At 38.1% G+C, this 27,655-nt stretch overlaps 1 pseudogene; it reads right to left on the bottom strand.

The window, feature by feature from the left end:
- Positions 1-14: 14 nt before the first annotated feature.
- Positions 15-27,476, bottom strand: LOC145164918 (1-aminocyclopropane-1-carboxylate oxidase homolog 1 pseudogene; annotated as a pseudogene).
- Positions 27,477-27,655: the final 179 nt, after the last annotated feature.

Genomic DNA, 27,655 nt, shown 5'->3' with positions numbered 1-27,655 from the left:
CTGAATAAACATATCTAGATTTTGAAACGCAAAAGAGCCGAAGTGCCATCAAGTCCCTTCAAGTTAAAATGCTCATGATATTCTTTCACCGTTATGCTTCTATATTTCGCAGGATTCTCTTCAGAAATCAACTCTTTAATCGGCTCACACACCATCGATGTCTCAAGGCTTCCAGCCGTAAAGAACGATGCTACTGACACTCTTGGGCCAATTTTATTTGCCAAAACTCTATGTTGTGCACTAAAAAACTTATCGTTTGAAATTAACTGTAAAAGATCTCCAACGTTTACTACAAGAGCTTTAGGGTTAGGTGGAATATCGATCCAATGGTTTTGATGTAGGACTTGAAGTCCCCCAATTTGGTCTTGTAGAAGAATTGTGATGAAAGTATTGTCGTTATGCGTGTTGGTGCCGATTGCTAACTCAGGTTGCGGGCATGGAGGGTAGAAATGTCCGAGAACTACGAGTCCTTTAGCGCAACCCAATTTGATGAGGTGATCTACGTTGAGCTGAAGAGCTTCAGATATTAATTTTAATAAATGAATTCCGAGTTCCATTACTTGTTTTGAGTACTCCATCAAAATATCTCTACAAGAACATTAATTTTTTTAGAAAAACCATCTAACATTAATCATATTTGATGTCATTTTAAGAATTTTTGGAAAGGCTCTTATATTTTCAGTATTTTACCTAAAAAATCATTTTAGAAAAACCATCTAACATGAATTCATTACTTGTTTTGAGTATTCCATCAAAATATCTCTATAACATTAATTTTTTTAGAAAAACCTTCTAACATGAATCATATTCGGTGTCATTTTGAGAATTTTTCAAAAGACTTAATTTTCAGTACTTTACCTGAAAAATCATTATATATTTTTTCCCAATTTTTCTTTTAACTAAGTATTTGATCTGTAGACACATACACTTACATGGACACATTCTAGTGATCTAGTCCCATAAGATAAAAGTCAAGTCTGCAGAACACTCCAAAATGGCCCATTATCCATTCAAAAACAGCCCAATTAGTCAAAAAATAAGCATTTGTAAACGGCTAACCATTCTAATTCTATTTCTAATAGATTAATAAAAACTTAAATGAAAAGAAAATTATCCAAAAAAAAATTAAAACTATTGGTGGTTTTTCAGAAAAAAAAAACCCAAAATGTAAGGGTTTTCTTATTATATATATATATATATATATATATATATATATATATATATATAAAATTCAAAATGCCTTTTTTTTGTAAAATTTATGATAGTCACTTTGATTACAGTTTAACGAAAATAATGACTATATGGGTATAACAATTTGACAATTTATGTATTTTTGTTACCCTTCTTTTATCCATAGCTACGTACGAATATACTCTCTTTTTGTAATTTAATAGAGTTAAAAGGAAATTCATATAACTTTTTCATAGAACATCTTACACATATACACTTAATGCTGGCAAATATGTATCACAGAAAACCAACATGTTACCAACCGAACCAAGAATATCGTTAACCAATATGTTTGGTTGACAGTAGGGTGAGCAAAAACCGAATCGAAAACCGAAAAACCGGAAAATAACCGAAAAACCGAAACCGAACATAAAACCGACGGTGCAGTTTTAAATTTTTAAAAAACTGCAAATTTCGGTGCGGTTCGGTTTTAATCCGTATAACCGCACCAAAAAAAACCGAAATAACCGCAATATTTATTTATTATATATATTGAATTTATTTGGTTAGCGTAGTGGCATAATATGATCTTAGATATAGACTATTTTGAAATAAAGTTTACCAACCAATTTGAATGTCCAGAAAACTAAGAATTTAGAATTAACTAAATTTTAGAATATTTTAGTTACTAATTAAATCCGCAAAGAAATGGTAAGAATATTAGAATAATGAGAGAATGTATTTCCATCCCACCAACCGTACTAATATGTATGTATGCTCGAAATTTAAATAAGCATAAACCAATCAATAATAATCTAACAGTCTTGGCATGGGTTCCTTAGTTGCTTTGCTCCTTTCTTCTACAACCTGTAGCATACCGACCCAACATCCTATCTTTCGATGGTCTCAATTTTAAACTCACAGCTTGATAATAGCCCAGATTCACTATACAATTTTATATCGTAAGTCATAACATAACGCTCAATTTCAGCAATGGTTTTAATATTTTAAGCTTTTGGCATCTAATGACCTTAATTATACTTATATATATAATTAGCATTATAGTAAATTATGTAAAGTAGGTAGGGGTGAGCAAAAACCAAACCGAAAACCAAAAAATCACACCACCTCATTTTGCGGTTAAAAACCGAAACCGCACCGAAATAACAGCAAAACCGCAAGAGTAACCGCAAAACCGCACCGAAACAAAACCGCAATTTTCGGTTTTTCACTATAAATAACAGCAACTTGCGGTTGCGGTTTGGTCCGAAAACCACACCGAACCGCACAATGTTCACCCCTAGTTGGCAGTACCATACCAACTAATTCAATATATATATATATATATATATATATATATATATATATATATATATATATATATATATATATATATATATATATATATATATATATATATATATAAAACGTATATTTAAAATTTTAGTATGTTTGGTGCTTATGATTTACAAGCTTTGATATTAACATTTAGTGAATTAGTAAAGTTTAAAGTTTTAAACTTATATTGACGTGTTTAATATTCCTCCACCGTTTTAATTTATAAACCGATGATAGAAATAAATAAAATCATTTTGGAATTAATTTTCAATCTCATTCATTAGAAAACTCCTATTCACAAAACCCCCCATTAAAGTTTCACAATTATCAAGTACACGAATATTGTCACTCACAAAACCCCCATACATGTTGGTATATACGATTACCAACATGTACCAACCAAACTTATTGGTAGTCAAACAAATTGTTACTAATTATACTTGGTACGGTAGTTGTAGAACTTTTTTGTACAAACTATAATTGATACAGTACACGGTTTAGTTAAAAAAATGAATTGGTACCTATCAATTCCAGCCCTAAATTACACTACTATTCAACTTATAAATTCACACATTTTGTCCATGGTAAGACCTGACCTTATGACCTTATTTTTATTTAACCAAAAAAACGTCTTTTAATAAAATAATTGAGTAAATTGCACGAATGACCTGGTTTAACGTAATCTACATGACTCAAGACTCATCTTTAACTTTTTTTTTTTTAACTTATCAGTCCTCAAGTTTTAATCATATTACATGTTTGATCTCATGTTAACATTTCATCCTTTTTCACCATTTAAACCCCTCACATGTCTTGCATGCAGGGGTGCTTTTGTCCTTTCTAGATAGACCATACTGCCGATACATTCTCGGCTCATGACATTGACAACATGATGGATGAACTTGGGTATGTAGAGTGGTGGATCCTAAGAGGGGCTACAAGGAGTCAATGGTCTCCCCGATTTTCAAGTTTCTAACACTTTTATATATATAGTTTTATATATAAAAAGTCTAACGTTTAGTCAATTTCTTAATTAGCCCACCCCCACACCCCTTTGCTTTTGAGCTTGCTTTTACATGTAATGTAGCTTAAAAATGCAATTAACCAATAATCTGAAACAAACATTCAAAAATTTCTTATTAAATAAATAAATAAAAACTTATAGTATTTATAAAATCAAAAGAAACTGCATGGTATTACAGACCTAATTAAATGTATTCTTATCTGAAGATTTAAGTTTAAAAACCAATAAGACCCAAGAAAGTTCTTTGCCAGAAAGATGAAAACGTCCACATTTCACCGAAAATAACACCGACGCCCAACTGCATCTTTTCCATCGGTCTCCGTCGCTACTCGACAGACTGTCACTTCTCCGTCGCCAGACTCTCGCTTCTCCGTTGCCGCCTCTCGCTTCTCAGTTTCCCGATACTTTTCTCTGTTGGCTACCAATATCCACCTCTCCCACTCCGATCTCCTCTCCACAGGAGCAATATCTACTACTGATAACTTTTTTCTCTCTTTATCTCTTACTTTCTCTTTCTTTCTTTCTATCACAATATGATATACCGGCTAGACTCTAAAAGGCTGACAAGTCTTACATATTAATTCATAACATTTTAGTTTTAATTTGTTACTCCTTGTTTTTACATTGTTAGGCTGCAGAGAGTGGCTCGCTAGCCCCCTCGCCATGACCTCGCCATCATTCCTTTTCCAGGCGCTAAGCCCCTCGCCTCTTCCATGCTCGCTAGTAGCTTGACAACAGGAAAGAGAAAAAGGAGAAGAGAATAAGGGCTATGATTGGTCCTTTTTTTTTAAATCAAGTATTTTAATTGCTTCTTTTTCAGCTTTTTTCCCCTAAAATCCAAGTGTATATGTTTTTAAGATAAAAACTTATGTGGAAGGTAAAATTATGATGTGGCAATATGTTTAGCATGTGTTAGACATGCTACCACTCCCTATAGCCTTATTAGAAATATATAAAAACAATAAAAACCCTAAAAACCTATTTATAATAGAAATAATTAAAGCTATAATATGTTATTCATTTAGGTTCAATATCATACTATGTGCGAGTAATATCCTCTCTAATAAATGAATGTCTTTTTGCCACTTGTCACATTTTCATTAAATTTGTCAAATGTAATTTTATGGTTATTTTGAATTGATTTTTTTTCCACAAGTCATTTTTATGAGTTTTTCTATTTTATTAAATTACACATAATATTTTAATATAATAATTACAATAAATGTAGTAATAAATTGATACCAATTTTATTAATTAACTTACCTTTTAATTTTCAAATTCTCAAAATTAAAGCTCATTTTTTTATTCTATTTATCTAAATTATTTGTTTAAATTAAAAAGATAAAAAAACATTTCCATTATAATAATTTATTATTTTTCTTATTTTTTTATAAATTCAAAGTTCTCGAATTTAACATTTATATATATATATATATATATATATATATATATATATATATATATAAAGTTAACCCATATGAGTCTCACAACTAGTTACTTTATATAAAAGGTTACTTGTTTTTGAGAATATATATTTTATTGTTATTTTATTTTATTATTTATTAATTGTTAGTTAAATTCGTTTTGTAGTATATATCATCATACAAACATAATTAACAAATTCCACTTTGAAATGCGATTTAATAATATTCGTAATTAGTTTTTTTTTTAAACTTTGATGTTGAACCATTTATTTTTCTTTTAATTTTTTTTATATGCTTTTGTTTTGAACTTTTAATTCCGGCCCCCACTTACATTGTTTGTGTTCCACCCCTTGGTATGTAGGTGAAGATAATCTACTATGTTATCATTTTCTTAAATCATTTAACGATTTGGATTTTGGGATGTTTCCTTGGGTTGTGACCCAGATGTTCGACATTTCGGTACATTTATTTCTAAACATAAACGAATATCGGTATATACTGAGCATGGGAAAACCGACTTGCATACATACTTAATGTCCTGCACCCAATCTAATGTACAATAGTTGAAATTGAATAGCCTCCAAAATGTTCAAAAAAATTAAATTTGAATTGGCATGACGGTGTTACACTCACTATTGGACGAAGACCCATAAATAGTTAGGCAATAATATATACACATAAGTGTTACACGGATTCTTGAAGGGTCATGCTAAAAAAACCAATGGGAGTTTTCTAATGCATAGTTTTCTACAAAATAAAAAATATTTTTCTCTCTCCTCCTTTTCCTCTATCTCCGTATTTTATATATATATATATATATATATATATATATATATATATATATATATATAAAAGTGTTATATGGAAAACAAAAAACCCTAAAAATCATAAAAATGCATAAAAAAATACTTAGAGATCACAAATCTTTTTTTTTTTTTTTTTGACTTTTTTTACCAAAAAATCGCAGGTTCTTTTACAAATTCACTGGAAAAAAAATAAAAAATCGATTTTTTATTTTTTTTTTGTATTTTTTTCAAATTTTTTTTAGCAAATTTAATGAAAAAGTAGCCATTTTTGTATATATAAAGTCAAAAAAACAAAGATTTTTGATCTCTAAGTATTTTTTTATGCATTTTTATGAATTTTAGGGTTTTTTTAAAAGTTTTTTGTTTTATATATATATATATATATATATATATATATATATATATATATATATATATATATATATATATATATATATTATTTTTCATTACTATTTATTCTATCTTACTTTTAATAGAAAATGTAAGACGGTTTTTATATAATTAATTTAGTATTTTTTTTCTAACGTTATTTACTGTTTATTCTAATTCGATTTAATGTAAAATCTTTATATTTTTCAGACTTAACAAGAAAAAAGAGTTTATTTGATAACCATTTTTAGCTTTATTTATCATGAGTTTATATACATAAATATAAAATTGGTTTTAGGCTATTAGAGTTCGATTAAATTCGAACAAGTTTTTATCAGTTTTTTGTATCAGATACGGATTGAAAGTTTACCTATTAAACGAACAATTTGTTTTACGATACGAACATGACTTCAACTGTGATGTGTAACATCCGTATCTCGAGGTATTGATTAATTATGCAAATTAATGTTGGTTTGGACTAAGCTTTGGGCAACGACCCTTGTTGGAATGGACCCTAGAAGATTAGACCTAGGAGTGGGCAGCCCATAAGCTGTACGAGGGGCGTAACCCGGCGTACGCGGGGCGTAACCCGGCGTACACGGGGCGTAGTAGCCACTATAGATGCTCGGGACTCGGGGGCGTACGCGCAGCGTACCATGAGGTACGCCCAGCGTACGCGAACAGATGTCAAACCCTAATTTTTTGGGTTTAAGACATATATAAACCCCATTATAGCCACCCCTTTGGCCTCCTCACCTGTCCCTCACTCTCAGAAAATCCTAGTTCGTCCCCTTACTCCATTTCTTTGTGTGCTTGACCTTTTGAAGTTTATTTTGGTGAAGAAGGGTTTGGAAGAAGTAAAGCAAAATTGAAGGAAGAAGCACTTGAGTATCTTGAGCTCAAGGTTCTGGAACAAGTTCACCTTTGGGCACTTAAGGAGGTATAAAGCTCCTATATTTCCTTCTTGAATCATAGATCTAGATTTTGGGAAGATTTGGACCTTTTTAGGTCCAAAGATTGGATCTTGATCATGCAACTTCGATTTTGAGCTTAGGGTTGCCACCCTTGAAGCTCAATGTGTTCCTTTAGCTGTAAAGTTGCAAGCTTTGAGGCTTTTATGAAGCCATGCAATAGATCTAGCCACTCCCATGGTGGTTCTTTGTCACTTTTTAGTGTTGGGCTCATTTGGTGGCTTGCAAGCCACCAAGTGATCGACTTTATGGGCTAGGATGAAGTATTGGACTCAGATATGTAGTTTGGACGTTTTGTCTTAAGAGATTAAGTCGTTTTGGAAAGGATGGCTTAACAGGAGAGTATGTTGGGCGTACACGCCAGTACGCGTAGCGTACAAGCCATTCAAGCAGTACGCGCAGCGTACAGAAGAGTACGCTCAGCGTACGCTCAGTCAATGGACTTTTGTTATTGGGCTTTGGTTTGGGCCAAGTTTTGGACATAGTGGTAATGGGTTGTGATGGGCCTTTAGAAGTCAGTTAAGGGCCCAAGGATTTGTGGGCTTGGAAGGAAAGCCCATTTGAAGAGTTGGGCCCAATTCAGAAAATTGGGCCGTTTGGGGACTTAATGGGCCTTAGTGAGGATTAGAAAGGATTGGGCCTAAGTCATGGCCCAAAATAGATCAGAGGGGTAAAATGGTCATTTTACCTATGGGAGAGTTATCAGTTTTGACTAAATGTTTATTTGGTCATTATAGTCGGGGAGTAGTTGGAGCAGCAGACGGTGTCACCTTTGCACGAGTTTTTCAGCAGTCAGTTGAGAGGTGAGTTTCCTTCCAATAGGAACGGGTCTACGGCCACAATGTCGACCCGTTTAGATGATAGTAGTTTCGGACTTCGGTCCGATGTCGGGGTGGTCCCGAGAAGTAGCTATGTATGCTTGATGTCTTTGTGATTCATGCATGTTTATGTTATGTGTTATATACTCCGGACTTCGGTCCGATGTCGGGTAAGCCCGATGCAGTATATGTGATTATGTTATATGTTTATGCTTATGTTATGTTTAGTTTATTCCGGACTTCGGTCCGATGCCGGGTGGGGCCCAATTTATGTCGAACTTCGGTCTGCTGTCGGGCGGGGCCCGATGTAGTGGGCAGGGCCCAATTTATGCCGGACTTCGGTCCGATGTCGGGCGGGGCCCGATGCAGTGGGCAATGCCCAGTATCTGTTATATGTGTTATTGTATGGTATGTGGTAGTTTGGGGGAGCTCACTAAGCTTCGTGCTTACAGTTTCAGTTTTGGTTTCAGGTACTTCAGCTAGCAAGGGGAAGAGCTCGGGATGATGGCATGGCACACACAACAGTTTTTCTTAGCCTGGGAGTTTACTCTGATATTTTTACATGAGATTGTGATATGATAACAGTTTTTATGAGATTTTGAGATACATGTTTCATGATTTTATACTATGGCGATGATATTTATGTTTGTTAAATGATTTTGAAAACGAAATTTTTGGCTAGTATTTTTAGGATGTTTCAAATTGGTATCAGAGCCTTGGTTTGAGGGATTCGGGCACACTTTTGGGTGTGTTTGAACTCAAACTAAGGAAGTGGTATGAAATTTTCAAAAGGAAATCATTTTTACAAAAAGGATTTTGAAAATAGAAAAGAACTTTGAAAGAGAAAAGGGTGTGGTGCATGCAATCAGCTGAGCTCAAGTAAGTACTCCCAAATTACCCATACAAGTTTATGTTATGTTATGATTGTTGGATTAGTGTCTAAGCCCATAACTATTTTGGTATGTACTTGACCCGATTGCGAGCATGGTCCTTTTGGGTTGCCTTCACCAAAGCAACTTGATAGGATGATTTAGGGAAAAATGAGAATAATTATGATTTATTAATATATTATATGAATAATATATTAAGAGAGAAATCATATTATTTAATTAATAATAGTCAAGAATTAATGAGAATTAATTTTGTGGCTAAAAGACATTAATTAAATATAGGGGACTAGAACTGTCAATTGTGTGATAGTTGGATATTGGGCTAATGGACTCCATAGAGGATGGAGTGGACGAAATCTATGGGGAAACCCATAAGAATTCGTCCAAGGCCTCTAAAGAGGGAGTCTATGGGCTGCTTAGGGCCTAAGCAGTCAAATTAGGGTTTCCTAGTTCAAAACCCTAATAGCCTCACATATTTAAGGACCCACAGGGCACCAAAAACGTGGCTAACTGATTCCTTAGGGTTTTTAGACAAATTTTGGTGCCTCCTTCTCTTCTCCTAAGTCATCCTCTTGCTCTTGGTGTTTGTGAGCCATTAGAGGTGTGACATTTGTGACACTAAGCTTTCAGAAGTAAATTACAAGAAGGAATAGATTGTTATTACTACATAACAATCAAAGGTAAGATCTAAACCCTTTTCATATGTTAATATCGATTATCACATGCTAGATCTACGGTTTATGGCTTTGGATGATTATTGCATGTTCATTAGACAAACTAGATCCAAAGCTTTAGGGTTTGCATGTACACCATAGGAATGTTGTAGTGCTCAAAACCCATCAGTGGTATCAGAGCCTAGGCTGTTTGTTTAATGTATTTGATGCTATAGATGATTATCCAAAGCTAAAAATCGAAATTTCTTGGATCTGGAGGCTGGACTCGTCGAGTCCACAAGTGAACTCGCCGAGTTCATAGGCAACTCGACGAGTCCAATGTTGGCTCGACGAGTCGGAGTATCAGATTCGAGATATTTCGGGATTTTGACCTATTTTGTTGTGGGATAATTACCAAAAACGTTTTTCATTAATAAAATCCGAATTTTATCAATATTTGGTGATTATCCTTACCAAAATAATAGATAATTGTCAAAATTAAGATAATTACTTGTTTTATAAGATAAATATTAATTATTTGTAATTTTGTTTTTGAATTATCTAGTAAGAAATTAAATTAGGTCTAATTTAGATAATTACCAATTATTTGATTAATTTTAATTATTTGTAATTTGATCTTGATAGTTTTGAAAAGTTTCAAAACTTGCCCTCAAGTTTTGGAATTAAAATTTTTTTGATTAAAAGTTTAATTTTGAAATATTTAAATTCTAAACCCGAATGTTTTGAAATGTTTCAAAACTTGCCCTCAAGTTTTGGAATTTAAATTTTTGATTAAAAGTTTGATTTTTTGAAATTTTAAATTCTAAAACCCTAGTTTTGAAAAAGTTCAAATTACATCCTCATGGTTTTATTAAGTTAATTAAAGGTATAATTAAAAGAGAGTTAATAAATCCATAATGATATGGTTTATATTTAATTTAATTAAAAGTGTAATTTATAAAATTAAACCACCTAATATTTTAAAAGTGTAAATTACACCCTATACTATATATAACATTAAAAGTCTAATATTATATATGTATAACTTGAACTGCTAGTCTTACCGTTAGTAGGCCTCATTCACGACGTCAATCTATAAGGAGGGTATATGGTTATGGCCTATAAAATGGCCGTTTAATGGGTGTCCACTTTCACCCACCGCTTCCTTGATTGGTGGAGGGTTGTTAGCCGAACGGGTAGGATAGGGCAAACCCTATCCTCATTAAAAGTATAATGAATAAAGTAACTAAATGTTTTTACAAAATTCCCAATCTTAGTTACTTTAGGAAAAAGTGAAATCGATGCAATTCCATGGAATTACACTTTGTACCCTTGTCGAGACAATTAGTGGAGCGTGTGTGGTTAACCGACACACTAAGTTGGGTTTGGCATTGGTAGCAAAGGGTGACTCGATGTTTGTCATAGATCGATGGAGCGTGTGTGGTTAACCGACACGTCGATTAGGTGACTGTAACATTAAGGGCACCATGTACATTCGCATGGTTATTCACACCTTATTTGTGATCCTCGGTATCCCAGTCACAAATGAAGGGCATAATCGAGATTAAACATGACATTGAAAAGTTCAATGAATCTCAAAAGATCTAGGAGTTTCAATTCATTTAAAACTTAAACCTTCAATTTTCGTTTTTCATGGTGGAAATTGGTAAATCGTCATTTACCTACCTTCAAATGTTCTGCAATTTGGATTACGGCATCCCTCTTCCAAATTGTAGAATATTGTGTTGGATCCTAGACTTAATATCTCATTTGGGTGTTTTATTAAGGACTCAATCAACTAACTTGAATTTTCTCCCGTTTTATAGATGTCAAAGTCTGACAACTATGGTCTTCCTAAATCCGTTGGAAAAAGTTTTCCACGTGAAGATGATGTTCCACGATTGTATTGTGGAAATGGAAATCATGCTTCATTTCCTCCACCTCCTCCAATAATTCTCCCTGGCCCACATGTTCGAAGACTTGAAAAGTTCAAGGTCACTCAAGCCATATTGGCAAAAGACACGAAAATGGAAAGTCTATATGTGCTCATGTTGGATAAAAGGTTACATATTAATAGATTGGGATTGTTGGGTGTCGATGTTTAAAGGAAGTTGGTTGTTGACTTGGTTCTTCAGTCACTTCCTGAATCATATGGTAAGTTCGTCAGAGAGTACTATATGATGGACCACGACATGACCCTTATTGATTTGACTTATTTGTTTATTGTTGCTGAATCAGAAATGATTTGGCGCACTGGTCAGCAAATTTGTCTGGTAAATCAATATCCCAACCCTCTATGGGCAATGGTAACATTGGAAGTCCAGAAAAGTTTTCTCTACGCAAGAGAAAGGCTGAGTCTGAGATAGTCTCGTGTGCCATTCCAGAGAGTCCATAGGTTTCTATTGCCAAAAGAAGGGGCATTGGTTACGAAGCTGCCCTGACTACCTGAGAGATCTAAGAGATGGGAGAGTCAAGATGTATGACTCTGGTTCAGGTAAAATCCATTATCTAACTCTATTAAGTTCCTATTTGGAGATTCTTAATACATGATGTGATAAGATTACATTTCGATGTTTTGAAGGATCGAAGAAAGGAAAGGAAGCTTAAAGGAAGGAGCAAGTTGAGTCTGATCGCGAAGAAATGGATTTCGATCGCATGATTCAAGGATCAGATATTTAAGCTACTACTTTAGAGTTAGGATAGATTGCTAAGTAATATTTACATAGTTTTCATTAGTAATCGCATTGTAAGGACAATATTTTTCCGCAATAAAATAAATTTTGATTTATCTTATTTATGTTTCCTTGCGATGGATTTTATGAAAATTGGTGTTTGAATGGTTCTATTGTTAGAAATATTGTGAATGGATTCGATTCTTAGTTATGTTATTTGTGGTAATGACAGAAAATTACCAAATGAGGAAAGATTCTCATCGCCCAAGTTTCAATTGGACAGAAACTTGGAATCATGCAACTGGTATTGTGTGACAAATGAGAACCTTCGTATATGGAAAATTAAGACTAATTCCTTGTTCACATAAGTATGTGAGTCAAGTGAAGGATAATGAGATCTGGTACACAATGTTGTGCACTAGTCAAGTCCACCACAAAGAACGATAAAATGTTCGTCATGATTTGCTAAAAGATTAGTAAATATGATTATACTTAAAAGATTAAGTATGATTCTGAATCATTGAAAAGTTTCAATGAATGGCAGAACGAATAAGAAGAATCAATTAGGCAAGAAAGATAAAAGTTTCTCCAATCTAAGAAGAAAGGAGAGTACTTTTGTATCATGTTTATGATCGTCTTAAGAACCATATTACAATTCATCCTCTAAGGACATTTTAGTGCACTAGTATGGCTAAGAAGAGGAGTCGAGAATTGTCAAAATGGTTAAGACAATAAGATGAATCGTACCTCGTTCCAAAATCAAGTCTTAGAGTCAAACTCCAAGATTGTGACTTGAGTGACATAATCTTAAGTAGGAATGTTCTTACATTTGCATATTTTGGTAAGTTGTGATGTCTTGAATAAGACATAGAGCAACTAGTACCAAATTGCACGTAGTTTTGTCTTGATATAGACACACACTAACTCTTGGATATTTGTTTTGTCAAGAAATGTTTCTTGATAAGAGAAGCTAATATGTCAAGAGGTCAGTGGGAGTCTAAAGATCCTGAAAAGTTTCAAGAACAAATCAAGAAGTAAACCTATTAAACACTAGCACACGACTTGAGGTTTGTAACCTATCGTGTTGACAAAATTCTATTTCTATGCCAATCCTGTTGAGTGATTATGCATATGAGTTCTACGAGTTCTCAATAGACTGCATAAGGCAAGCACCTTGTTCGATGAAAGTACATTGACTGGCATAGGTGAGTTGCTAGATAACTTGGAAGCAATGGTGGGACCCTTGATGGCAAGAAATTAAGAATGAACTAGTTCTATCCATAAGAGTTTGGATTTGTCACAAACATTATCTTATGATTGTGGTTATGACAAAATCACATGGATAGAACACATGCACCATAAAATCTAAGTGTCATAAGGTTTTTCTCCTTCATGAAAATGATTGTGAGGAAACGCTTTCACTAAGAGAGATTTTAAGGAGATAGCGATTATGTAAATTGCATTCTCGAATTCGATTATGATTACGGCATCCCTCTTCATAGTTCGAATTGTGAGATTTGGCAATTAGTCTGAACATTTGGGACTTAGTAATATAAGTTCTGAATTAGTTTAGACACACATGTGAGCTGTATAAGGAAAGGTGTGTGAGTTTGAGAAGCTTAGATAAAGGCTTATCGAAGCACATCGTATTGGAAATATGAACTTTGGAAGTCAATAAGTATTGTCTTTTAGAAGTCCAAATGTTTTCTGAATACGTGTCAAAGCTAGTGGGAGTATAAATGTTATGCTGAAATGGATATAATCATCATGTTAGTGGGAGCATGATTATTATTATTTTAAGTATTGCAAGTTGGAAATATTAATTATAGAAAAACAAAAGTTTCACTTTGCAAAGTTGCAGGGGTTGAAAAGTTGTTTTTGCCATAATTAAGGGAGAGAATGTTGTATTTCGTTTCCAAATCTAAAAGCTTAGATCGAGAAAGTTTAATTGAATTTAGTCAAGGATATATTTATTATTTGCATTCTCAAATGTTGATTATGATTACGGCATCCCTCTTCATAGTTCGAATTTTGAGAACACGACAAATAGAAGTATTATGACAATATTATAGCAAGAAACTGGTAAAGTATCACGTTTTTCATTATGAATCGAATCCCATACGCTTCGGGTATAGGATCGATTGCATATGCTGTAATATTCGACCGTTCTAAAATTTTCCAAATGCCTAGAGCATTAAGAGGGAAAAAGGACTAGAACCTGACATGACTAAATTAATTAAACAACTGTCAAGAGGACAATCTAAGGTTTGCCAAGGATTGGTCGCTTATGAGCAGTTGGAAGTATAGTATCAAATGGACCATACTGACATTATTATTATTAGATATGAATCTATTAATAATGAGTTGTCATATGGAAAATATAGAAGTGTTTCCATATTGGGAGTTGGACGTTAAGAATCTATATGTCTAGATTAGAAAACTTTTATGCAAGAAAGATGTTCAAAGGAATGTACTTTGAATGTGAGACTTCGTGTCTATGGAATTGTCTTGCAACAATCTCCAATAGAGGACTTTGTAATTTCATTGGCAATAGTCTTTGTGACCTTGGTGCTGCGACATTACGAAAGGATCAGTGCATAAAATGTTAGAATCTAACATATTCTATAAGTGGCTAGAATTTGGTATTCTTAAACTTATGGTAAGGATTAGGAATTATGAAATGAGTGTGATTGAAAATGTTATTCAATTATACTATTTCACAAAGTAAGGACCATAGGAAAACATAGTGTGCATGCTAAGAGCATGGGACAATTGTTGTTATAATTCAAGTAATGAGTTGATTACCCGAAACAACAAATAATGAGTAATCAATATGGTGATTAAATAAAAGTGTTTTATTTATACTCAAAGGTTTGAGGCCATATAGTATTAATATTATTCTTGTGTTTCACTTTGCATGTTTTGACTTCCTGAATAATAAGATTATTCAAACCGTCCACAGTCGTTCATACTTTAGAAGTAGGTATGAAAGAAGATTGCCATGAATTGGTTTGTAGATTGTCTAAAGTGTATTAGACATAGCAAAGGTTTGCTACAACGTTCATGAGTGCTTGTGAATATGATTTGAGCATTGGATTAAACCCACGCTCACTTGGATCGCTTCACGGATTTTATCACGAGTGATTGGTGAGACGATAATATCTTATGTTCTTGAAACCGAGATGTGTGAGTTGTATCTTGCGAGTCGGTTACACATTGATAATATGTAAACGCACCAGTAACTTGGTGTCATAAAACGTATTGTTGTGTGTGATTCGGTGAGTGAGTACAAGCGAGCATTGAGTCGAAGTTTATCCGTTCCTTTTACCCAAAGTGGGATAAAAGCGATATCTGTGGGCCCCTCGATGATTTAGTGATGACAAACGAAAGTGCTCAGCCGGGCCAGGACTGATTTGATTTGTTCAATTAGTCAGTCGTCGTAAATCGGAAATCGGGAAACAACACATAGACTGAGAGAATGATTTCAATCCATGTCTCACGTCTATACGATATCTAGAATGGAGGAATATATGATCACTTATATAAAGGACGCGTATCTGATAAGATCAGAGTTGACAACGGCTTTTGAAAGCTACGATTGCTAATCAGGATCTGACGTCATACGCAGAATAGTTATTAGACTTATCGAAGTGGGAGACTGTTGGATTAGTGTCTAAGCCCATAACTATTTTGGTATGTACTTGACCCAATTGCGAGTAAGGTCCTTTTGGGTTGCCTTCAACAAAGCAACTTGATAGGATGATTTATGGAAAAAAGAGAATAATTATGATTTATTAATATATTATATGAATAATATATTAAGAGAGAAATCATATTATTTAATTAATAATAGTCAAGAATTAATGAGAATTAATTTAGTGGCTAAAAGACATTAATTAAATAAATGGGACTAGAACTGTCAATTGTGTGATAGTTGGATATTGGGCTAATGGACTTCATAGAGGATGGAGTGGACGAAATCTATGGGGAAACCCATAAGAATTCGTCCAAGGCCTCTAAAGAGGGAGTCCATGGGCTGCTTAGGGCCGAAGCAGTCAAATTAGGGTTTCCTAGTTCAAAACCCTAATAGCCTCACATATTTAAGGACCCCTAGGGCACCAAAAACGTGGCTAACTGATTCCTTAGGGTTTCTAGACGAATTTTGGTGCCTCCTTCTCTTCTCCTAAGTCATCCTCTTGCTCTTGGTGTTTGTGATCCATTAGAGGTGTGACATTTTTGACACTAAGCTTTCAGAAGTAAATTACAAGAAGGAATAGATTGTTATTCCTACATAAAAATCAAAGGTAAGATCTAAACCCTTTTCATATGTTAATATCGATTATCACATGCTAGATCTAGGGTTTATGGCTTTGGATGATTATTGCATGTTCATTAGACAAACTAGATCCAAAGCTTTAGGGTTTGCATGTACACCATAGGAATGTTGTAGTGCTCAAAACCCATCAATGATTATCAGCTTTATTAGAACAACATGCTAGATTAGGACTAAGGATCTAGGAAGGATGGCTTATGTGCCTGTTATATGTGTTCAGCTTTGTGAGAACTACATGCTAGTACATATTAGTCAGTATGATAGCCAGAGTAGTAGATGCTTGATTATGTGTACTCAATGCTCGAATGCTGCTTGCTTTGTGATTTTGGGAGTCTTAGTTATCTTTTACTAAGTAGTAAACGAATATGTTACGTTGCATATTGCAAGGAATAAATAATTTCAGAAGGTTAAGTCTAGCTCTATTTCGCAGCTCTTGTCTAAGTCCAACCGTTGTAGAGTAGGATCTCTCATTTGAAGAATTATCTAGTCTGAGTAATATGCAATAGTATTCGCGAGCTAGTTAGGGAAAGAAAGCAGGAACTTCTAATACAGCTGATGGCGGAGAGTGGGTTGGTGATTACCCTAGGGCAAGCCTAGGAAGAGTTAGTATGAAGTCAGCAGTAGTAGTGGTAGAAGGGACTTGGTGGAGTCGAGGCAGTTCTTGAGGAAAGTACGGATATATGTGGAAGGTAGTATGGGCCCGTACTACTGAAAACAGAGGATCCGTACTCGAATCAAGGAAGACTGAGATAAGACCAGGAAACTTGTAGTATATGTGATCCCTCCAGTTATATTAGTATTCTGATGTTTGTTATGATGTGTTTCAGAATGGTGCTTTTGCGCTCTAGACCAGCAGTGGGTAGCTCAGGTGCAGGAGAGGGATCAGGCTCAGGCTCTGGAGCCGGGCAGTTAGATGAGCAGACCAGTGAGTTTATCTCCTCGGAGGCCACACGCAGCATACTAGACCAGACTCCTGTGATTTTCGGGTCGGTTAAGGAGGGTATCTTAGAGCTTCTGGATGAGAAGCTGAGCGCGTTCCGTACTGAGATAGAGGACATGATGGGATCGTGCACATTGACTTTCAGGGAGTTCAGAGCTTGTGGAGCTCCCGACTACCATGGGGCTCGGGACCCCATTACGAGTACCAGATGGTTAGCGGATGTCGCCAACGCGTTCCGCACTAGCAGATTTCCCGAGGGGGACAAGGTCAGACTAGCATCCTGTCTTCTGAAGGACAGGGCACGAGATTGGTGGGAGGAGGTCGAGAGAGCCATTGGAGACGACATTGTGTTGGACGCGATGACCTGGAGTGATTTCACGACTAGGTTCAGGGCCGAGTTTGCACCTGTCATTGAGGTGCAACAGCTTGCTAGGGAGTTTCAGGACCTCCAATAGACGACAGAGACTGTGGCGGAGATTACCGCCAAGTTTAGGGAGAGGGCCCTTCTCGTTTCGCAGTATGTGGCAGACAAGGAGATGAAGAAGGCCCGATATCATGAGATGTTGCGGAGTGATATCCGCCAGTTTGTGAGCCGCTCCAGCTGCAAGACACTGGAGGACATGATTGCGAGGGCTCGTGAGAGGGAGATTGACCTAGAGATGGAGAGGAAGAGGAAGCCAGAGGTGGCGTCTGGCGCAACAGGTTCAGGCAAGAAGCCCAAGGTGTCTAATCACAGGTCTAGGGGACAGCAGAGCCACAGTCGGTGTGGCAAGTGTGGCAGGTTGCACGATGGTGTGTGCAAGGCGGGGAGTTCCGACTACTTCAAGTGCGGTCGGACATGGCATATGAGTAGGGATTGTACATATACTACCACTATCACCACAACATCCGATCTGATTTGCTTTCAGTGCAATCAGAGGGGCCATAAGAGGTCCCAGTGTCCGAGTTTAGCAGCAGCAGGGAAGGTGTCGACACCCTCCCCTGCTACTTTGAGGATTACCGACGGCCGCCAGGGTCGTGTTAAGGCGCCAGTGGCGAAGAGCAGAGCCTTCCAGTTGACAGCAGAGGAGGCACGACCGACTCCTGATGTGGTTGCTGGTATGTATTTTTCTCCATCTTCTCTTTATTACTTTTAATTATTACTCATGTTTATGTGTTGTTTATAGGGTCGTTCCTAGTGAACGACATTTCAGCTATGGCGTTGTTTGATTCCGGGGCTAGCCGATCGTTTGTGTCACTTGCACTTAGCAAGCGAGTTAGCAGACCTCCGGGGGAGCTGGATTGTCCACTAGATGTTGAGATAGCAGATGATAGGATCGTCAGGGTCGCAAGAGTTCATAGAGGATGTACACTTCGGTTATTTGATGAGCAGTTTTCGGTGGACTTGGTTCCTATTCCCCTACGAGGGAATAAGGTTATAGTGGGTATAGATTGGTTGAGCCCCAATGGGGCGATGATTGATTGCGAGCTGCAGCTAGTGAGGGTTCTCACTCCTAGTGGGGGAGAGTTAGTGATTTAGGGTGAGAGACCATAACGCGGACCGATTCTCTGCTCGGCAGCGAGAGTGAGACATTACTTTCAGCAGGGTTGCACGGGATATGTTGCTTACGTCATGGACACCCGAGATAAGGGTAAGGCAACGGTTGATGATGTACCAGTAGTGCGAGAGTACCCGGACGTATTCCCGGAGGATTTGCCTGGGATACCTTCGGAGAGACAGGTTGAGTTCCGGATTGACCTGGTTCCTGGTGCGGCTCCGATAGCCAAGGCACCATATCGATTGGCTCTTCCCGAGATGCAGGAGTTGTCTACGCAGCTGCAGGAGCTGCTAGACAAGGGTTTTATCAGGCCGAGCAGTTCACCATGGGGAGCCCCGATCGTGTTTGTGAAGAAGAAGGACGGGTCACACCGTATGTGCATCGATTACCAGGAGCTGAATAAGGTAACGGTGAAGAACCGTTACCCACTTCCGAGGATAGACGATTTGTTCGACCAGCTTCAGGGAGCATCTTGGTTTTCCAAGATTGATCTACGGTCCGGATATCACCAGATGCGGGTCAGAGATGATGACGTCCAGAAGGCCGCTTTTAGGACCCGCTATGGTCATTACGAGTTTGTGGTGATGTCGTTTGGGCTCACCAATGCTCCAGCCGCGTTCATGGATCTCATGAACCGCGTGTGCAGACCGATGCTGGATCAGTCTGTGATAGTATTCATTGATGATATCTTGGTTTATTCCAAGACTGAGGAGCAGCACGAGGAACACCTGAGGGAGGTGCTTGAGACCTTGAGGAGGGAGAGACTTTTCGCAAAGTTCTCCAAGTGTGATTTCTGGTTGTGCGAGGTGCAGTTTCTGGGGCACCTTGTCAACCAGAAGGGTATATTAGTAGACCCGGCCAAGATTGAGGCCGTGATGCAGTGGGAGGTCCCGAGGTCTCCATCCGAGATTCGGAGCTTCCTGGGATTGGCAGGGTACTACAGGAGATTCATCCAGGATTTCTCCAAGATAGCAGTTCCGCTGACCCGACTGACCAAGAAGTCGGTGGTGTTCCGTTGGGCTCCTGAGCAGCAGACAACCTTTGAGATGCTTAGGCAGCGACTGTGCGAGACGCCGATTCTCACCCTGCCAGAGGGAGTAGATGACTTTGTAGTCTACTGTGACGCTTCGATCACAGGTATGGGAGCAGTGTTGATGCAGCGAGGTCATGTGATAGCTTACTCTTCGAGACAGCTGAAGCCTCACGAGGCTAATTATCCGACACATGATTTGGAGCTGGGGGCCGTGGTGTTCGCACTCAAGATTTGGCGGCATTATCTTTATGGGGTCCGGTGTACCATTTACACGGACCATATGAGTTTGAGGTACCTCATGGATCAGCCGAATCTGAACATGAGGCAGCGTCGGTGGTTAGATGTGGTGCAAGATTACGATTGTGAGATCCTTTACCACCCGGGCAAGGCCAACGTAGTGCCCGACACCCTGAGCCGCAAGGTGGTAGTGGACACGATTCGAGATATCTGCCTGAGGATGACGGTAGTTACTCCATTGTTGGAGAAGATTAGGGAGGCGCAGGTTGAGGGCCTGAAAGAGGAGCGCCAGAATGCGAGAGGATAGTTGGCCGAGTGGCTTCGTTTGATTACGATAGTCGAGGATTGTTGACCCTGCATGGGAGGGTCTGGGTACTGTACTGGGGAGGAGTACGACAGGTGTTGATGGATGAGGCCCACAAGTCTCGGTTCTCCATCCATCCAGGGGCGACGAAGATGTACAGGGATCTTCGACCCGATTACTGGTGGCCCTGCATGAAGCGGGACGTAGCTTGGTACGTGGAGAGGTGCCTGGCCTGTAGGAAGGTTAAGGCAGAGCACCAGAGACCTCATGGCAAGATGCAGCCGTTAGACATTCCCGTGTGGAAATGGGAGGATATCACGATGGACTTCATTACTAAGCTTCCCAGGACCGCACGTTGGGTTGATTCGATATGGGTCATCGTGGATCGGTTGACCAAGAGCGCCCATTTTATACCAATCCAGGAGAGCATCTCGGCCGAGATTTATGTGCGAGAGGTAGTGACACGTCATGGAGTGCCTGTCTCGATGGTGTCAGACCGAGATGTCCGATTTTCTTCCAGGTTTTGGAAGCGGTTTCACGACGAGATGGGTACTCATCTCCATTTCAGCACCGCTTTCCACCCTCATACGGACGGACAGAGCGAAAGGACGATTCAGACTCTCGAGGACATGCTTCGGGCATGTGTGCTAGACTTCGGTGGCAGTTGGGATACGTATCTTCCGTTAGCGGAATTTTCGTATAACAACAGCCATCACTCCAGTATAGACCGACCTCCCTTCGAGATGATCTACGGGAGGAAGTGTAGGACACCAATTTGTTGGGGTGAGGTCGGTCAGAGAGTCATGGGGAGTATGGAGGTAGTACTCAAGACCACGGAGCGGATTCAGCAAGTCCGGAGCAGGCTTCAGACTGCTCAGAGTCGGCAGAAGAGTTACGCCGAAAAGCGGCGTTCAGACTTGGAGTTTCAGGTGGGCGATATGGTCCCCCTGAAGGTGTCACCCTGGAAGGGTGTTATCAAGTTTCGGAAGCGGGGCAAGCTGGGCCCCATGTTCATTGGTCCATTTAGGGTTTTGGCCCGAGTGGGTCGGGTTGCCTATCAGTTAGACCTTCCAGCAGAGCTCATCCAGATCCACAGCACGTTCCATGTTTCTCAGTTGCGGAAGTGCTTAGTGGATGATTTAGCAGTGGTACCCATTGATGACATTCAGGTTGATGATAGCCTGAACTACATCGAGAAGCCAGTGGCGATCCTGGATCGCAAGACGAAGGAGCTGAAAATTAGAGAGTCGAATTAGTGAAGGTTCAGTGGCATCACAAGAAGGGTTCGGAGTGGACGTGGGAGTCCGAGGAGGAGATAAGGGAGCACTACCCGGAGTTGTTTTCAGATTCAGCAGCAGCAGACTTCGAGGACGAAGTCTGATACAAGTGGGGGTGAATTGTAACATCCGTCTCTCGAGGTATTGATTAATTGCAAATTAATGTTGGTTTGAACTAAGGTTTGGGCAACGGCCCTTGTTGGAATGGACCTTAGAAGATTGGACCTAGGAGTGGGCAGCCCATAAGCCGTACGCGGGGTGTAGCCCGGCGTACGCGGAGCGTAGTAGCCACATTGGATGCGCGAGACTCGGGGGCGTACGTGCAGCGTACCATGAGGTACGGCCAGCGTACGCGGACAGCTGCCAAACCCTAATTTTTAGGGTTTAAGACATATATAAACCCCATTATAGCCACCCCTTTGGCCTCCTCACCTGTCCCTCACTCTCAGAAAACCCTAGTTCGTCCCCTTACTCCATTTCTTTGTGTGCTTGACCTTTTGAAGTTTATTTTGGTGAAGAAGGGTTTGGAAGAAGTAAAGCAAGGTTGAAGGAAGAAGCACTTGAGTATCTTGAGCTCAAGGATCTGGAACAAGTTCATCTTTGGGCACTCAAGGGAGGTATAAAGCTCCTATCTTTCCTTCTTGAATCATAGATCTAGGATTTGGGAAGATTTGGACCTTTTTAGGTCCAAAGATTGGATCTTGATCATGCAACTTCGATTTTGAGCTTAGGGTTGCCACCCTTGAAACTCAATATGTTCCTATAGCTGTAAAGTTGCAAGCTTTGAGGCTTTTATGAAGCCATGCAAGAGATCTAGCCACTTCCATGGTGGTTCTTTGTCACTTTTTAGTGTTGGGCTCATTTGGTGGCTTGCAAGCCACCAAGTGATCGACTTTATGGGCTAGGATGAAGTATTGGACTCAGATCTGTAGTTTGGACGTTCTGTCTTAAGAGATTAAGTCGTTTTGGAAAGGATGGCTTAACAGGAGAGTACGCTGGGCGTACACGCCAGTACGCGCAACGTACAAGCCATTCAAGCAGTACGCGCAACGTACAGAAGAGTACGTTCAGCGTACGCTCAGTCAATGGACTTTAGTTATTGGGCTTTGGTTTGGGCCAAGTTTTGGACATAGTGGTAATGGGCTGTGATGGGCCTTTAGAAGTCAGTTAAGGGCCCAAGGATTTGTGGGGTTGGAAGGAAAGCCCATTTGAAGAGTTGGGCCCAATTCAGAAAATTGGGCCATTTGGGGACTTAATGGGTCTTAGTGAGGATTAGAAAGGATTGGGCCTAGGTCATGGCCCAAAATAGATCAGAGGGGTAAAATGGTCATTTTACCTATGGGAGAGTTATCAGTTTTGACTAAATGTTTATTTGGTCATTATAGCCGGGGAGTAGTTGGAGCAGCAGACGGTGTCACCTTTGCACGAGTTTTTCAGCAGTCAGTTGAGAGGTGAGTTTCCTTCCAGTAGGAACGGGTCTACGGCCACAATGCCGGCCCGTTTAGAAGATAGTAGTTCCAGACTTCGATCCGATGCCGGAGTGGTCCCGAGAAGTAGCTATGTATGCTTGATGTCTTTGTGATTCATGCATGTTTATGTTATGTGTTATATGTTCCGGACTTCGGTCCGTTGTCGGGTAAGCCCGATGCAGTATATGTGATTATGTTATATGTTTATGCTTATGTTATGTTTAGTTTATTTCGAACTTCGGTCCGATGTCGGACGGGGCTCGATGCAGTGGGCGGGGCCCAATTTATGTCGGACTTCGGTCTGATGCCGGGCGGGGCCCGATGCAGTGGGCGGGTCCCAATTTATGCTGGACTTCGGTCCGATGCCGGGCGGGGCCCGATGCAGTGGGCAAGGCCTAGTATCTGTTATATGTGTTATTGTATGGTATGTGGTAGTTTGGGGGAGCTCACTAAGCTTCGTGCTTACAGTTTCAGTTTTGGTTTCAGGTAGTTCATCTAGCAAGGGGAAGAGCTCGGGATGATGGCATAGCACACACCACAGTTTTTCTTAGCCTGGGAGTTTACTCTGATATTATTACATGAGATTGTGATATGATAACAGTTTTTATGAGATTTTGAGATACATGTTTCATGATTTTATACTATGGCGATGATATTTATGTTTGTTAAATGATTTTGAAAACGAAATTTTTTGCTAGTATTTTTAGGATGTTTCATGATGTGAAAGGTTTTTTTTTTTTTTTTTAAGAATGTTGGGGGTGATTACAGTCTTATTTATTTATTTTTGCATCTAAATTTGTTTGCTTGTTCTCTGGAAATTGTGGTTGCCACGCGCGTAATTTTTATGGGTTACCATGTGCACATGAGCAATTACAATATTCTAGTGACAGTCAACTTATTCCACTTAGTTCGATTGATATATTTTGGTGAAAACTTGAGATCTTGCCATGTTTTCTTATCAAAGATGAAGATATTGATTTTACAGACGAACTCCAAAAGGTTAATCAAACATATCAAAAACAGTCAAAATCTGGAAAACACACTCTTTATAAGAAGTTTAAGGAGTTTTTTTCACCATCAACAACCCCAATTTTTGAACCTGCTATTCACAAGTCTAATCGTGGGCGCCCCTCTCTAAAGGATAAGCGGTTCGATAAAACCATCGTTGATCAGCCTCCCCAACAACCACTTAGACGAAGTTGTTCAAACGCAGCTAAATTTTTCGATCCACAGGTTTTTGGCTACAAAGAACCAATACGACATAGTACCCATTTCAAGAATAAATCACTTCCATACATTGATCAATTTCAAAAGTTTTTTCATCCTTACCGCTTCGGTCATATCCGCCACCCTAGAATCAACACACGCATATTGCAATTGGATTTGTCAATGGTGGCCATCGGGTAAAACTTACATTAAAGGAAGGGTACCCGATGCCTCCGATTACCCCTATGTTGAATTATTTCAAGTATGATCATGCATCTGAATGAGCTACACCATACGAAAGACAATGAGTATGTACATGAGCCATTTTAGTAGTGATTGTAACCATGATCAAGTTATATTAGATCACTGATGAACTACCAATTGTTTATGTGTGTTATATTGTTAAATATTTGAATTAGATTACGTGTTACAATTACAGTGGCGATAAAATTTTTAACAAACGTCAAAAAAAAAAACATTAAGAAAATGTATTCGAACAAGATATCAAAAAATTAAAAAATAATCATTCGAACAAAATGTTAAATAAACAAAAAGAATATTATATAATATATTTATATAAATTTATCAAAACAGAAAATTTTTAAATAACAAATATATAAAAATTAATAAATGAAATAAAATCCTCTCTAATAAATGAAAGTTTTTTTTGCCACTTGTCACACTCTCGTTCAATTTGCCAAGTATCATTTTATGGTTATTTTGAATTAATTTTTTTTCCACATGTCATTTTATGAATTTTTCTATTTTATTAAATTTCACATAATATTTTAATATAATAATTACAATAAATGTAGTAATAAATGAATATTAATTTCATTAATAAACTTACCTTTTAATTTCAAAATTCCTAAAATTAAAGCTCATTAGTTTCATTTCTTTATTTAAATTATTTGTTTAAATTTAAAAGATAAAAAACATTTTCATTATAATAATTGATTATTTTTTTATTTTCTTATAAATTTAATTTTCTTAAATATTTTGACATTTATATTTAATTTTTTTAAATTAACTCATATAATACATAGGTCTCACATTTGGATAATAACAAATAATAACAATTATAATCTAATTTCTATTAAAATAAAGAAAAAAAAGGCTAAACAAAAAACTAGGGATGAGCATATGGACCGGGGAACCGGCCGGAACTGGAACCGGAACCCGATGGAACCGGTCGGGCCGGGACCGGGACGTTATTTTTGTGGATTTTTGGAACCGGGAACCGGTAGGAACCGGAACCGATATAACCGGAACCGGTAGAACCGGCAAAAACCAGAACCGTATGATGCTATTTTTCGAGGACCGGTTCCAACATTTGAAGACACGACAAGAACCGATAGGAACCGGGAACCGGTAGAACCGCCGGGCCGGTTCGGTTCTTGATTTTGGCCGAAGCCGGTTCCCGGGTCGGGTCCGGTTCGGTCCTTTTGCTCATCCCTAAAAAAAACTAATGATTATAACTTGACTAGATGAAATGATATAAAGGTGATCAGTTGGTTTTTTTTTAAAGTGGAGGGGTTTTTTTTATGAAACCCTTCTTGAAATAGAAAACAATTTTGACAATGAACTTCATGGAGATGATAGTAACAATAACGATGAGGAAAACCTCTTAGATAAAGTTGACCTAAAGTTGCAAACATGAAAGACTTCCACTTGAACATTAACAAGAATGTTGAGTGGGTTAGGAAGGAGGGAGTCGTTCCCTCCCAACCCACCAAACCCATTGTCACATCAATTTTTCTCTTTTATTTTTCTTCATCTTTTCGAATCCACAACACACGGAAATCCTATCTTTTTAAACTCACTCAATCCACTCAATTAAAAAAAAATACAAAACAACTAATGTACAAGTTTTAAAACACATGGTACAAGAGAAAATAAGAAAGAGAAAGTAGAGAGAGATGATGAAGTGGGTTAGTGAAACCAATCAACCCACTCGTTGAAGCGGGAGTGGTACCGCCGATGAAGAAAAACAAAAGAGAAAAAGTGATGTGGCAGTGGTTTAGTGGGTTGGGAAGGAATGACTCCCTCCTCCCTTAGAGAGCCATGCAACAGAAACGTTAGTTGAAGGTACCGAAGAAAAAGATGTTGAAGTACTTGATAATAGGGTTTTGTAGTCGGTATTCATCTAACGAATGAGAAAGGTAAAATGGATAACGGGGAATTCGTATATGATCGCTTCAGAGAGTTTAGTTGGGAAGGACAAAACTACCCTTGTGTGCAAGGCACGTGAGAGGTTTAAACGGTGAAAACAGACAAATTAATGCTAACGCCATTCGTGTAATTTACTCTAGAAGAATTAAAATAAGACTTGTCTCATGCAATAGTCATACAGTGTTTTCATAACCTTACATAATCTTCTCAAGTATATATAGTTTTCTGAAAAACACTTTATTACTCGAAAATAAAAACAAACAACACTTTTTACTCGTTTTAGAGAGATGAAGATGGAAGCAAACCTGCAAGCAGAAGGCAGTTCATGTGGCTGAGGAGGATTCGGAGCCATGGGGCAATAAAAAGTGTCTCTCCAATTTGTCACAGATGCAGAGTACAAGTCGAAATTACTGTTGTAAAGGAACTTAGGCTTCCCACTGCCATCCCTTCTTCTGTACCACTCCTTCTTCACCTCATTATCCTGTTCAAAAAACCCTAAAACACCTTTCTTCATCTCCTCCAACATGCTATCAGGGATTCCATGATTCACCATCTGGAAAAACCCCCAACTCCCCAAAGCATTCTTCACTTGCTCGATCACCTCCTTTCGCCGGACTGGATCTTCGTTAATTCCGTACAGATCGATGATCGGGAGATTTAGCTCCGGAGAAGGTGGCTCGCCGGAGTTTGGGCTTTCACATGAAGGTACGATGAATATACGAGGAAGGGTGGTGATTCCGGCGTCTACAAGCCCTTTGACGCCGGATTTTGTTTCATCGAACGCTGTGAGCTCTGATTTCCGATCATAATTCTGAAGCGATGTTTGTTTCATTCTGATTTGAATATGAGATGCATGTATGATACGAGTTCATAAAATAGAGTTCGAGATTGCGTTTATGTTTATGTTTTATTCTGATTTGTAGTCGAGATTTTGTTTTCATATATTCAAAGGGTAAGTTATTAAGTTATTATTTTTATCTTAAAAAAGAATTACAAAAATTAGTTTTCCAT

Source organism: Lactuca virosa, chromosome 3 (assembly GCF_052849685.1).
Source record: "Lactuca virosa cultivar CGN04683 chromosome 3, Lactuca_virosa_CGN04683_v6, whole genome shotgun sequence".
In the NCBI taxonomy this organism is placed as follows: domain Eukaryota; kingdom Viridiplantae; phylum Streptophyta; class Magnoliopsida; order Asterales; family Asteraceae; genus Lactuca; species Lactuca virosa.
The sequence above is the reverse complement of the archived record's forward strand: the minus strand, read 5'-3'. Positions and strand labels throughout refer to the sequence as shown.